Source organism: Loxodonta africana, chromosome 13 (assembly GCF_030014295.1).
Source record: "Loxodonta africana isolate mLoxAfr1 chromosome 13, mLoxAfr1.hap2, whole genome shotgun sequence".
NCBI lineage: Eukaryota > Metazoa > Chordata > Mammalia > Proboscidea > Elephantidae > Loxodonta > Loxodonta africana.
In genome coordinates, this window is record NC_087354.1 from 29,429,818 (window position 1) to 29,442,716 (window position 12,899).

Here is a 12,899-nt window from a genome sequence, read left to right on the forward strand (position 1 = left end):
CAGGGGCTGCATTTCAAGTCAGTCAAGTGTTCTATTCTTGGTAAAGCACACGCCATTGCAAAAGCAGTTTCAGGCTCATAGAATTTTAGAACTGGGCCTGGTTCCGTGCAAGGAAGGTGATGAGTGGGTGAGGAACCAGTCTGGATTGAATGCCCACTGAGTGCCAGGCACTGTGAATGTTTACCAGAGTGATTTAATCTTCTCATCAACTACCATTGTTACCCTTGGTTTCCAAATGAAGAAACCCGAGTGCACACAGAAAAGTAAGCGACTTGCCCAAGGCCACACAATCAGTACAATCAGTACACAGCAAAAAGCTCAATTTTAGCTCTGACTCCAACATCTACGTTCTTCCCACCATTCCAGGCTGGTCCCTGGGCGAGGGTCGCGTTAAGGATTACAAAGACAGTGGGACAATAACTGAAGCCCACGCTCCCCGGCACGCGCCCCTCCCCCTTTGTTAGCTGGAAGCGGCCGGAGACGGCTGCCTCCATACCCTTCCTCTCCTCGACGCTTGGTAACTCACTACCCTCCCTCCTCTCTCCCTGGGCGAGTCTCCAAATTTCGCCCCCTGCGTCCTGAACTAAGGGTGAGTCAGTCGGTCGGTCTGGCCCCACCAGTACCCCGCACCATAACTACCAGTCAGTCTCCCTTCTCCCATCCCAGTCGACATCTGACCTCACTCAGGCCCCCAAACCAGTTAGAGGTCATAATTGATCCCCTCTCTCCACCTTGCTCCCCGTCAACATCAAACACAGCCCACCTCCTAGCCACCCTCCCTTCCCCCGCCCCGTTCCCTCCCGGCCGGCTAGTCCAATAGAGTCTTGGCCCACGGGCTAGGGACGTCAAATGTAACCAATTGTCGAGGAGCTCTCCGCCGAGGGCCACGCCTCCACTCTGAGGAGCGGCTCCGCTGACCAATGGACAGCTCTCCGGGTGCAACAAGAACGCCGGGCGAGTAGAGGAGCGGCTGGGCCGCCCAATGAATAGGTTGGTTCCGTGGTTGGGGGCTGGGCATAAGCGGTCGTCAGGGGCGTGGCGGCAGTTGCTTGGGCGGGGCCGGTAGCGGCGGGAGCTGCGCTGGCCAGGGGTTCCGGCTGCATTCCCGTGAGCGCCGCCGGCAGCTGCGGAGCTGCAGGAGCCGGAGTCGGGGCGAGCTGGGCGGCTGTAGTCATCCACGTACAGGTAAAATCACAGTCGAGCGAGCTCCGCGAAGCCAGGATCGCGCGCCGGATCCCTCGGGCCGAACCCCTGAGCCCAGCGGTTCCCAGCGCCGGCGTGGCTTGGCCCTTCGCGCCGCAGCCTGAGCTTTCCAGCTCCTCGGGGATCCCCCGGGCTTGTCACCTGGCGCCGCGGGGTCCCGAGGGTCGGCTCGCCCATTGGCAAGGGGTAGCCCGGACCGCGGGGGGCGGGGTGGTGGTGGTGGTGGGATACGCCTTCCTGAAGGCCCTTTGTCCCCTCCTGCCCCAGGAAACGAGGTTAGAGACAACCCCAACCGCGGCCCCTCTGCCGGCCATCCCCCCATCGGTGTGCACTCTTGGGATCTCAGGGATCTGGGGAAAGCTGTGCAGGCCCAGCGTTGATGAGGGAGGTCTGGGATCCGCACCTGGAAAGACAGGGCCGAGGGGCCTGATTACAGCGCCGGATACACAGGGGCCTCTGCGTTACAGGGCTCCAGGGGCGCACCCAGGATCAATGGGTTCAAGTTCTAGGGAGGCAGATTTTGACTCACTTGGCGGCGCACTTACTGAGCATGGCCCGAGCCAGGCACTGTTCTAGGCGCTTCGTTGGCTTTCCCACAGCGAGAGCTGTCCAGCAGCGCAGGAGGCTGCGTGCCAGGCAGAGGCAGGATGGCACCCACCTGTCAGGGATGCTTGGAGAAGCCTTCCAAGAGGGGACTGCATGATCCACCTGTAAGGTCCTTCTCCACTTACATATTCACTCTGGCTGACCCTTAATGCCACTTGAGAAGCGTGCTTCTGGGGATGCCTTAGGTTGGAAGTGGGTGTTGAATTCCCCCCATAATGAATTTTGAAGTCTGGGCTCTCCAGAATGGGTGTTAGAAAAGAGAATGGATTATACCAAGAAGATAGAGGTTTATTTAGCCACCAAGAAACTCCTTAATTTGAACCACTGGTGGACTGACTGTTAATCTTCCCAACTCCTCTATATTGGTTGCTCCACCACTAGTTTGCCAGCTTTACCTGAATTCCAGTAACCAGATCCAAAGGCAGGTTCCAAAAACAGACTCATGAGAAGGACCTGGAGAGGTTGTATGTTTGTCATAGTTAATGTAATCTGTGCCCAGAGCTTTCCAAGGGCCATTTTGTTACAACCACAGTAAGCAGAGCCCAAAAGAGAAGCCAGAGACAGTGCTCCCTTCCCCCTTCACTGCCTTCTGTCATTTGCCTGAATAAAGAGGAAAATATAATGCACTGAAGGTCAGGAGGCAGAGAAAGGATCTTAACACAGCTTGCTGCCTGTTATAGGATGAATTAATCTTTGGATACCCAGTCAGAAACCAGACCACTCTGTGTACTGCTCGTTGTCAGCATGGAGCTGAAGACATCTTAGATAGAGTTCACCTGATGCAGTCTCCCCAGCGCACAGGGAGGAAACAGACCCAGCGAGGTCACAGGGCTGGCTGGTCATCACAGAGCCATGACTAAGGGACAAGTCTCTTACCCTGGATCTAGCCAGGGCATGACTTGAATTTTCATTCTCAACCTAGTTATCGCACTCTCAACCCAGGTGCTTAAGTTCTAGGGGAGCCCAGAGAGGTTAGGAGTATAGATTTTGGCACCAGAGTGCCTGGGCTTGAATTCCAGTTCTGCCTCTTACTAGCTGTGTAGCCTTAGGCTAGTCACTTAACCTCTCTGTGCCTCTGTTTCCTCACCTATGAAACAGGAATAATTATGGTACCTGCATTAGGTTATTTTGAGGTTTATGTGAGTTAACTGTACCTGAAGCATTTAGAACCCCTCCTGGCACATAATAACTACTGTGTAAGTATTTGCTAAATGTAGTGCTCTGTTGCCTTTTTATGTATTTTTTTTTATCATAATTGTCACCCAATATTTCTTTTCAGGAGTTTTTTTTCCCCCGCATTTTTTCCTTTTTCCTGTTATCCCCCCTCCCCCCATGTCTGTGGAGTTTTCTGAGACACATTATCTTTATTTTCCTGTCTTTTATTGAATCAGGTAGTCCAGTCCCCTCACCCCTTGTAATTACTCCCTCTTTCGATCTCAAATCTTTTTTTTTTTTTATTCTTTAAAAAAAAGAAAGAACCCTCAAAATGGTAAGCAAAATCCCTGATAATACCAATGCCCATGGCATCCTTCCAAGTATGTACTCCTTCCCTCCGTTCGGCCTTCCTCCCCAGTTGTCAGTGTGATGCAGCTTGATTATAAATGGATGAACATTTTTAGATTAAGATTTCATGAGCCACTGTATTAAGTGCTTTTCGGAAGTTCAGGGATCATGTGTCAAATGCATTTAAGCACGCTACTTAGTCATTCGAATAAGGGGAGCACAGCAGTGCCTGCCTGATCTGGCCCAAACAAGAGCGCGGGGCTGGGTAGTCTCGCTTGTCCACTGGTTTATCTGCGTCTGTCCTGCGCTTTCTTAGAGCTTGAAATAAGCCAGATGGCAAGTGCAGTAGAATGGCCTTTTTCCTCTTGTTTTAGTGTGGGAGATACCCTTTCTTCCCTTTTTGCTTTCACTTTCATTGCCTGTATCACCTTCTAGAAAGGTGAATAGCTGCTATCATTTTGTCAGCCGCTTCCCTTTCAATCGAAAGATGCCCGTTATCTTTATTTCTTGCAGGAGTTCAGTCAGCTGTGGTTTTTCCCTTCTCGATTTTTACCTGAAGCTCTGGTGGTACACTGGTGAAGAACTATGACTGCTAACCAAAAGATTAGTTTGAATCCACCAGCCACTCTTTGGAAACCCTATGGGGCAGTTGTGTTCTGTCCTATAAAAAATAGGGTTGCTATAAGTTGGAATTGACTCAACAGCAATGTGTTTGGTTTAGTTTTTTTTTTTTAAACTGTTTTCTAGAACAAGTCAAAAAGTATTATTATTCACTGATGGGCACGTTTCTTTTCTTTCATTTTTCTTAAGAGTTGATTCTGAGTTTTGGTTTTTTGTATAGGGTCGCTATGAGTCAGAACCAACTTGACAGCAACCAACAACAACAGAGCCCTGCCATCCTAGAACTGTTTTTGTTTCTTTGCTTGTGTGTTAATACAAGTCCCTCCCTCTCCATCTTACTCTAGCATTTCTCATGTCTTGGTGAAAGGGCTTCGCATTCGTTGCTATTCCTTGCATTCTGCATTTACCCCTTTCTCCTGCTGATCTGTGGCCGGACCCACAGACAGCTCAGTGATTCCCCACTGCCTTTGCCCAGCATACCTGCCCAAGGCACAGAACAATTTCTTTGGTCCTACGGAAAACAAGGGCAGAGTCTGTCTTATTCTGTGCCTAAAATGTGGTTCTTTGAAAAACTCCTGGCAGAGAGAGACTTCTGGTACAATGGAATTCCATGTGACAGATGTTCTGCTGTGACCTACAGCTTGCTCACAGTATTCCAATTTTTGTTGCAGTGTGGGTTTTGGGAATCCCTTGACCAGTTTAGAGTATAGATGACATAGGGCGTGGGGTATTAGGCCTTTGTTTCATCCAGGGCTAAACTGTCCCCAGAAGCAGAACTCTGGAAGTTCAGGCTGTCTCTTATGCTCTGACGTTAGCAGTTTACAGCAGGTTTTTTGGTCCAGCCTTTTTGGCCTGTGCGTGGCTAAGGAAAGTTTTAACTCCTACGCTGTGTCCATCTTGATACATAAACCAAAAAACCAAATCCATTGCCATCAAGCGGATTCTGATTCATAGCGACCTTATTGGACAGGGTAGAACTGCCCCAGAGGGTTTCCAAGGCATGGATGGTGGACTCGAACTGCTTACCTTTTAATTAGCAACCAAGCGTTTAACCACTGTGCCACCAGGGCTCCATCTTGATACATATAGGTGCTAATTCTCTCTTAGGGATCGTTTTCATATCTGAGAATTTATTTTTGTTGTCTTGGTTTCAGGGCATCACAGTTTTGGATTAAATATTTTCTGTTCATGAAATGACTGGTGTAGACGGATGATCGGACTACTGTTACCCGTGAGGCTTATGCAGTTGGGTACAGGGCTTGTTACACAGGACGCAGCCTCTGATCTTTTGCAGTAGTTACCTAGCAGACAGGTAAAGAGCTTATTTGGAGAATTGGAGCACTGGTACCTTAGGTTTGCCTGGTTTCTGGTTTTCTTTTGTCGTCTTTAAGAGGAGGTTTATTAAGTTCAACAAATTGAGCATCTGGTGTGTGCCAGGCCCAGGAACACAGTTGTCTGGATTAACGAGTATGTTTGGCTCATTGCATAAACACTACTTTATTTTTAGAAATTAAGTAAAATTTGTTAAATTTTTATGTTTTTAATCAAATTGTATTTTTTTTTTTCAAATAGGCAATGCATTCACACGATGAAGGAACATATTCAAAGGGCACAAAAGATTAGAGGTAGTAAATAAGTCTGTATATACTCCTACCCGCCGCCACCTAGTTTTTCTCCTCAGAGGCAACCAGCATTATGAATTTCTTCACCCTCCAAAGGTGTTCCATGCACATCCAAGATACTTTATACAACTATATGCAACTTCAAGGGGTCCTGGTGGCACAATGGTTAAGCACTCAGCTGCTAACCGAAAGGTTGGCAGTTCAAACACACTAGCAGGAGAAAGATGTGGCAGTCTGCTTCTGTAAAGATTATAGCCTTGGACACCCTATGGGGCAGTTCTGCTCTTCCTATTGGGTCACTGTGAGTTGGAATCAACTCTATGGCAATGGGTTATAAGCAACTGTGTGATGGTTAATGTTATGTGTCAACTTGGCTAGGCCATGTTTCCCAGTATTGTGTAATTGTCTTCCATTTTGTGCACTGATGTAATTACTCTCCATTTTGTGGTATTGTGTAATTATTGTCCATTTTATGTGTTGTAAATCCTAAACCTCTATATGTTAATAAGGCAGGATTAATGTGGGGTGCATCTTGAGTCACACCCTTACTCAAGTATCTGGTATAAGAGGATTTTCCTTGAGGGTGTGACCTACATCCAATGTATATGGATGCTCTGGCAAAGCTCGCTATTGCTCTGTATCCTGCATTTGGCTTGTCATCATATGACCACCGGTTCTTGGTACTTGAGCCACCAGCCTACTGTCTGACCTACCAATTCCGGGATTTGCCAGCTTCTGCCAGTTTGTGTAGCCCTGTGAGCCAGTGGCCTGCCAATTCTGGAATTTGCCAGCCTCCTCAGCCCCATGGGCCAACAGCCTGTTGTCTGACCTACTGATTTGGGATTCATCAGCTCTTGCGACCACGTGAGTCAGGAGCAGCCTCCAGCCCCACACGTGACCTACAGATTTGGGACTTGCCAACCTCCACAACCACATGAGTCATTTCCTTGAGATTAATCTTTATGTATGTGTGTGTGTGTGTGTGTATAATATAAATGTATATACATGTATATATATACATGCTTCATTAGTTTTGCTTCTCTAGAGAACTCAGCTGAGGATAAACTTTGTTATGAATATTCTATCCTCTTCCCCTTTTTTGGAATCTTGTTTTTTTCACTTAACGTTTCTTGATTGTTCAGTACGAGAAGAGTGTCCATGACACTTTTTTAAGAAAGCCATCTATTTTAGATATCTGTTTTTTGTTTCTAAGGATGCTAAGAAAAACCAAAACCAAACCCATTGCTGTTCAGTCAATTCTGACTCATGACGATCCATGTGTTACAGAATAGAACTACGCCATAGAGTTTTCTTGGCTATCATCTTTATGGAAACAGATCTCCAGGCCTTCCTTTTGCAGCTCTGCTGGGTGGGTTCGAACCACCAACCTTTAGGTTAGTAATTGAGCACAAACTATTTGCACCACTGAGGGACCTTAAGGATACTAAGAACCAGTTTTATTTAGGCAGCAGTTTGCATGGACATCTTAAAGCATTTTGTGGGTATCTGGGGCAAATTGTGGGCAAATACTTTTCTTTGTCCCACAGCTCTAAGCCTGAAGCTGGGTGCGGTAGAGAGCTTCTCCTGTCAGCCTATGAAGGTGGGGTAGGGCTGAGAATGAGGAACTGGTCTGGGCCTTTGGCCTTTCACCTTGCCCTCTGAGAGGAATGTGCTGGAATTGCCAGGGAAAGCTTGCTGTGTTTTCCCATGGTCTCCAGAGCAGCCTTCCACCCTCCCTTCCCCTTATCGTGTCTAATTTCCAACATTTCTATCATGTCTAATCTTGTCTCCTGCCCACAGTGCCGAGTCTATTTGTCCTTGCCCTTCATCATAGGGCTTCCTGTTTGGGTAGCTTTGTTAACTGCCCCACCCCTTCTTTTCTCTCACCCCAGGAAAAGCCACCACTTAGATCTACTCCTCTGTGAAGCGTCTTTCCCAAACCTATACATAGTTTTTGTTGCTCCTTTTGGGAGGGTGTTCCAGGTTCTCCACATCACTTTTCTACCTCCAAGGCCTGAACCTGACACAGCCTTGCTCACAAATAAAGTTTTCACTGATGCCAACTCTACAAAGGGAATTTTGAGGTTCTTCATATTTGAGTTTCCTACAGCCACACTGATTTCTATGTGCTCTTAGGGTTCTCTGTGGCTCCAGATCCTCCCTGAATTGGTCATGATCTCTCAAAGACACTTCTGCTTTATCTTTATAAATTATTGTATTTTTCTCTTTCCTGCAAATGTGCCTTAGCCTCCATCTTGCTTTTATTTGAGTCTGCTTTAGAGTTGCCTTGAACTTGTTTTTTCAAAGTGTTAGCCAGCCTAATGTAGAGTCATGCTTTCTGGTCTTTTCTCTGTTGCTGGGTGTCCACATTATCAATCAGTTACACCACAGACACTGTGTGATGTGATATGAGGCAAGGGAGGTGGCGTGGTCAGTTACACTCTGTCCAGGTTCTCTAGGGTAAAAGAGACAGATGCTCTGAAAAATCGCCCCCACTCGTGCACAGTCACAAGTGCGTGTTTGTGTATAATGTACTTAGTCATGCCAGGGAGGGCAGTAAAAAATAAAAATCAGGAAGTCCAACAGAGGATTGCCAAATTTAATTTTTCCAAAGAAGGAAATAATAAAGTCCTTTCATCTATCACCATCACCAATTCATTTAAGAAAAGATATTTTAGCAGCAAAAATGTAGCATGGTCAGTATCTCCGAATAAGGAACAACCTTCTAAACGGAACATATTTAGATTGAGTAAAGGGTAAGCAAATGGAAATTGAATCATAGTGTTTGGGAGGGCATGAAGAAGAGGATTCTGTCCAAGGAGTGGCTCCACTTTTCCAGTTTCCTTAAACAGTGCCAGCTGCTCTCTTGCTGGGAAGCCAGGCCATTCAATAAGTCCAGCTAACCTCACAGTGGCATCACTTGGTGTGTTTTTGCACCCAGTTTCTTTAGGTGGTGTGAACTACACAATGTTGATATGCACAACAATTGTAGTAGTATCTTACAGTGATATGAACTGATATTGGAAATGGATCTTTGACTCTGTGGGGTCTAGATTAGTGCCATGTTCTTCAGGACCACGGAGCTGGAGGGAGCTGAAGCAGGATGTCAGGACTTTGATGGAATTAAACGAGGCCCTTCAGCAGTATTTATATCGGTTCTTTTGAAGCATGTGCTTAAACTTAATAATTCTTGATTCAGTCCTGTGAGACAATGGCTCAGATTGTTTCTGAAATATACGTGACCACTCATCCGCATTCCCATGGCACTTTCTGCTCTCCTGCTGTAGCACCGTAACATTCCACCTAGTGTCATGGGCCCAGAGGATACTCTTTTTTTTTTTTCAGAAGATACTCTTGATGTTCCTTGTGTTCTTATGAAATTGAGAACTTTCAGACCTTCGTTTCATGTTAACAGTAATCAGAAAAATTTTAATAACTCCATCCTGAGTCATTAAGATAACCACACAGCTCGGTGCCCCCCCATTTGTGTGTGGAATTCTGATGAGTTTGGAGCCAAGTAAACCCCACTAAAGAGAAAAATACAGAGGTGGACTTAGTGCAGAAAAGATGCAATAGCTGTCAAGTCTATTCTGTCTCACGGCAACCCTATGTGTTACAGAGTAGAACTGGTCCGTAGGGTTTTCTTGGCAGTAATCTTTACAGAAGCAGATCGCCAGGCCTTTCTTCTGTGGCGCCACTGTGTGGGTTCAAACCACCAACCTCTAGGTTAGTAGTCGAGTGCAGACTGTTTGCACCACCCAGAGATCATTGGTAGCATCAAGTGAACACCAAATTATCACAGAGCACTGTAAAATGAAGGCTGCAGCAGTGGTCCCAGCAGAGAAAAGGGACACAAAATTGCATCATCCCACTGCGCCCAGTAGCCTGTGCACGGGGACGCTCAGGCCCTGCCCAGGAACAGGCATCAGTCTTGTTACATTAATGTTGTTAATCTGAATTTACTGGTCAAGTAATTTTATTTGTATTTACTTGTAAATTTTTTTTGTCTTTATCTTAGTTTTCCAGTGCTGCTATAATAGAAATACCACAAGTGGATGGCTTTAACAAACAGAAATTTATTCTCTCTCTATTTAGGAGGCTAGAAGTCTGAATTCAGTTTGCCAGCAGTAGGATAAAGTCCTTGTCTTCTTTCAACATCTGTGGGCCTGGTGTTCCTTGGAGGTCTACATGTATCTTGGCGTTAATCTTCCACTGGGTCTAGGAGTTTCTCAGCCCAGGAACCCTGAATCCAGAGAATGCATTCTCCTCCTGGCTTTTCTTTCTTGGTGGTAGTCAGGTCCCTCCCTTTCTGCTCACTTCTCTCTCCTTCTACCTCTTGTAAGATAAAAAGTAACGCAGGCCACACCCCAGGGAAACTCCCCTTACATTGGATCCTGGCTGTGACCTGAGTGAGGGTGTTGCATCTCACCCTAATCCTTAGTAAAGTGACCTAATCCTGCCTCATTAACATAACAGCTCCCTCCGAAATGGGAAAATAGTCACAGGCATAGAGGTTAGGATTTACAACACATCACAAAGTGGAGGCGAATCAGATCACAAAATGGAAGACAGCCACACAATACTGGGAATCATGGCCTAGCCAAGATGACACATATTGTGGGGGGACACAATTCAATCCGTGACAGTCTCCATAATTGTGAAAGTGCTAAAAGAGGTTTGTGCTTAGCTTTATGTTTGTACATCTTAAGAAACAGTATGATAAATAATAATTGAATAAAAGTAATTCAATTTCAATTTTAAAATTGAATGAAAAGTAGATTAATCAGGGGGATCTGCTAGGATTATTTATTTCTTTTAGAGGGGACCATCCAGTACCTGAATTTGAAAGACTCCCGTTCAGGAATCTAAGCACCGTGAGGGCAGGCAGAGGTTTTGTATCATATTTGTGTCCTGCATGGCTCCTTTCCACTTGTTGGACACTTTAGGGAGATTCATTGATTTGAAATGGAGAGTTAGTTTACATCATTAGTTTTCCACCTTAATGAGGTCCTGTCTGTATGTGCAGCCAACACTAATTGTTCACATCAATGGAAGGGAGCCCTCCAAAATAATTTGTTTTGTTTGTTTTTGGAGTGATAAATTTTTCTTATTGATGTTTACTTAGGATAACTTACATTTGCATGACCTAGACATTTACCAGAATGGCAGTAGCTAGAGCAGCCTAAAGCTTATTTTCCACAAGTAACTCATCAACCCAGGGACAACTGAGGCTTGACTATAGTTGAAAGCTGGGAGTGAACTTGGATCTCAGTGACTACCAAGACTGCTTGTACTGTTGTTTCTAAATATTCGTTCATTAATTTATAAACTTTATTATGAGAATTTTAAAGATAAACAGAAGTAGAGAGAATTGTATAGTAAATTCACCAGCTTCGACAATGATCAACTCCTGGTCACTATTGATTTCCCCTATACTCCTATCCGCTTCCCCCAGTCCAGATTAATTTTGAAGTAGATCCCAAACATCATATACTTGTCTTTATATTGACAAGTTGATTTGTATATCTATAAATATTTCCATGATATCTCTTGAAGATAAGGACTCCTTTATTAAACACATTTTTGTTGTTGTTAGTTGCCATCGCGTTGGCTCCAACTCATGGTGACCTTATGTATAATAGAATGAAATGTTGCCCAGTCCTGTGCCATCTTCATGATCCTTGGTATATTTGAATCTCCTGGTTTTTTGGGTTGTAGTTATTGTGTCACTCCATCTTGTTGAGGGTTTTCCTCATTGGCACTGACCCTCTACCAAACATGATGTCCTTTTCTAGCAATTGGCTTTTCATGATGACATGTCCAAAATAAGCAAGTTGAAGTCTCACCATCTTCACTTCTAAGGAGCATTCTGGTTGTATTTCTTTTAGTACTTTTAAAAATTAGCAGTAGTTCTTTAATATCGTCAAATATCCAGTCATTGTTCAAATTTCCAGTGGTTCTAAAATGTCGTAAGAACTTTTCCTTAAGTTCAATTTTTTTGAATCAAGGTTCAAATAAGGGCCACACATTTTAATGGGTTGCTAAGTCATTTGCGTCTTCTTTAAACTGCAGGTCCCCTTCCATCCTTTTATTTATTTATTTGTTGAGGGAAGTGGGTAATTTATCCTGTAGATGTATTTATTTCCTTTCAAACAGAAAATGCATTCACATGGTATAAAATTCAAAAGGTAGACGCATGGCAAAGAGTAAAGAGCCTTCCTTTCCAGAAGCAACCAATGTTACTAGTATCTCATCTATTTTTTCAGAGATATTTATGGACATTCTAGCAGGTGTGTGTGCATTTCCTCTTTTTTATGTAAGTGGCAGCGTATGTGCATGCTGTTCTGTACCTTGCTTCACTCACTTAACATGTAATTTTAACAAATTGGCATTTTATCAAATTTCCACATGTATTGTTTGGCATCCTATAAACCTTTCCCATATATCCAATTAAGACGTTACTACCCAAAAAACCCATTGCCGTCGAGTCAACTCTGACTCATAGCAACCCTTTAGGACAGAGCAGAACTGCCCCATAGGGTTTCTAAGGAGCGAACTGCCAACCTTTTGGTTAGCAGCCAAGCTCTTAACCACTACATCATTAAGGCTCCAAGACATTAAAACCGTTGCCATGGAGTTGATTCTGACTAATAGTGATCCTACAGAATAGAGTAGAACCTGCCCCTAGGGTTTCCAAGGAACGGCTGGTGGATTCAAACTGCTGACCTTTTGATTAGCAGAAAAGCTTTTAATCACTAGGCCACCAGGGCTCCTCCACCACATTATTGTTCCCTAAAAATTAAGGGAAGCACACTATTCCTAGGATTATGTGATTACACTAGAGTCTTCAACCATGGAAAGCGTTCATTTTTTCCATTTGTTCAGCAAACATTTATTGAGCCTTCCCTTTGCTGGACACTGAGCCAGGCCCCTGTCCTCTAGGATCTTCCCTGGGGCGTGGACACTTCTGCTTAGCCCAGAGGAAGATTTCCATGAATGCTTGTTGAGTTTCCAGCCCCTCACAGTTCCCTGTGTGGCCTGAACTGGATTCACACTGTAAACTTTAGCTTTTCAGTTTCCAGATACCCTGGCTGCAATTCCCTTTTCTATTCTGATCATGTAAATAAAGTGCTTGCTCACTCTTGTCAATGACATTGAAAAATGCACCCTTCAAAATAGTGAGATGATGGAAAATGCCAAGTAGATTATAGCCAAGGATATTTTTCCCAATTCAGAAAACCTAGTCCCTTTCCCTTGATCTGTCATTAATACCACCCATCAGTTTATTTATTGACTCTGCATAGAAAGATGAGTATTGAAGTGAAATTTCTAGAAAAACCTTGA

General features: G+C 44.7%; 1 protein-coding gene across 2 annotated transcripts in view; it reads left to right on the plus strand.

Annotated features, from left to right (window-relative positions):
- The first annotated feature begins 1,068 nt into the window (after positions 1–1,068).
- Positions 1,069–12,899, plus strand: part of ABHD2 (abhydrolase domain containing 2, acylglycerol lipase) — a 126,874-nt gene continuing 115,043 nt past the window's right edge. For both annotated transcript variants that reach the window (XM_023553037.2, XM_003413894.4), the window contains exon 1: positions 1,069–1,185. The gene's annotated coding sequence lies outside the window, so the exon portion shown is untranslated. The remainder of the gene's footprint in view (positions 1,186–12,899) is intronic.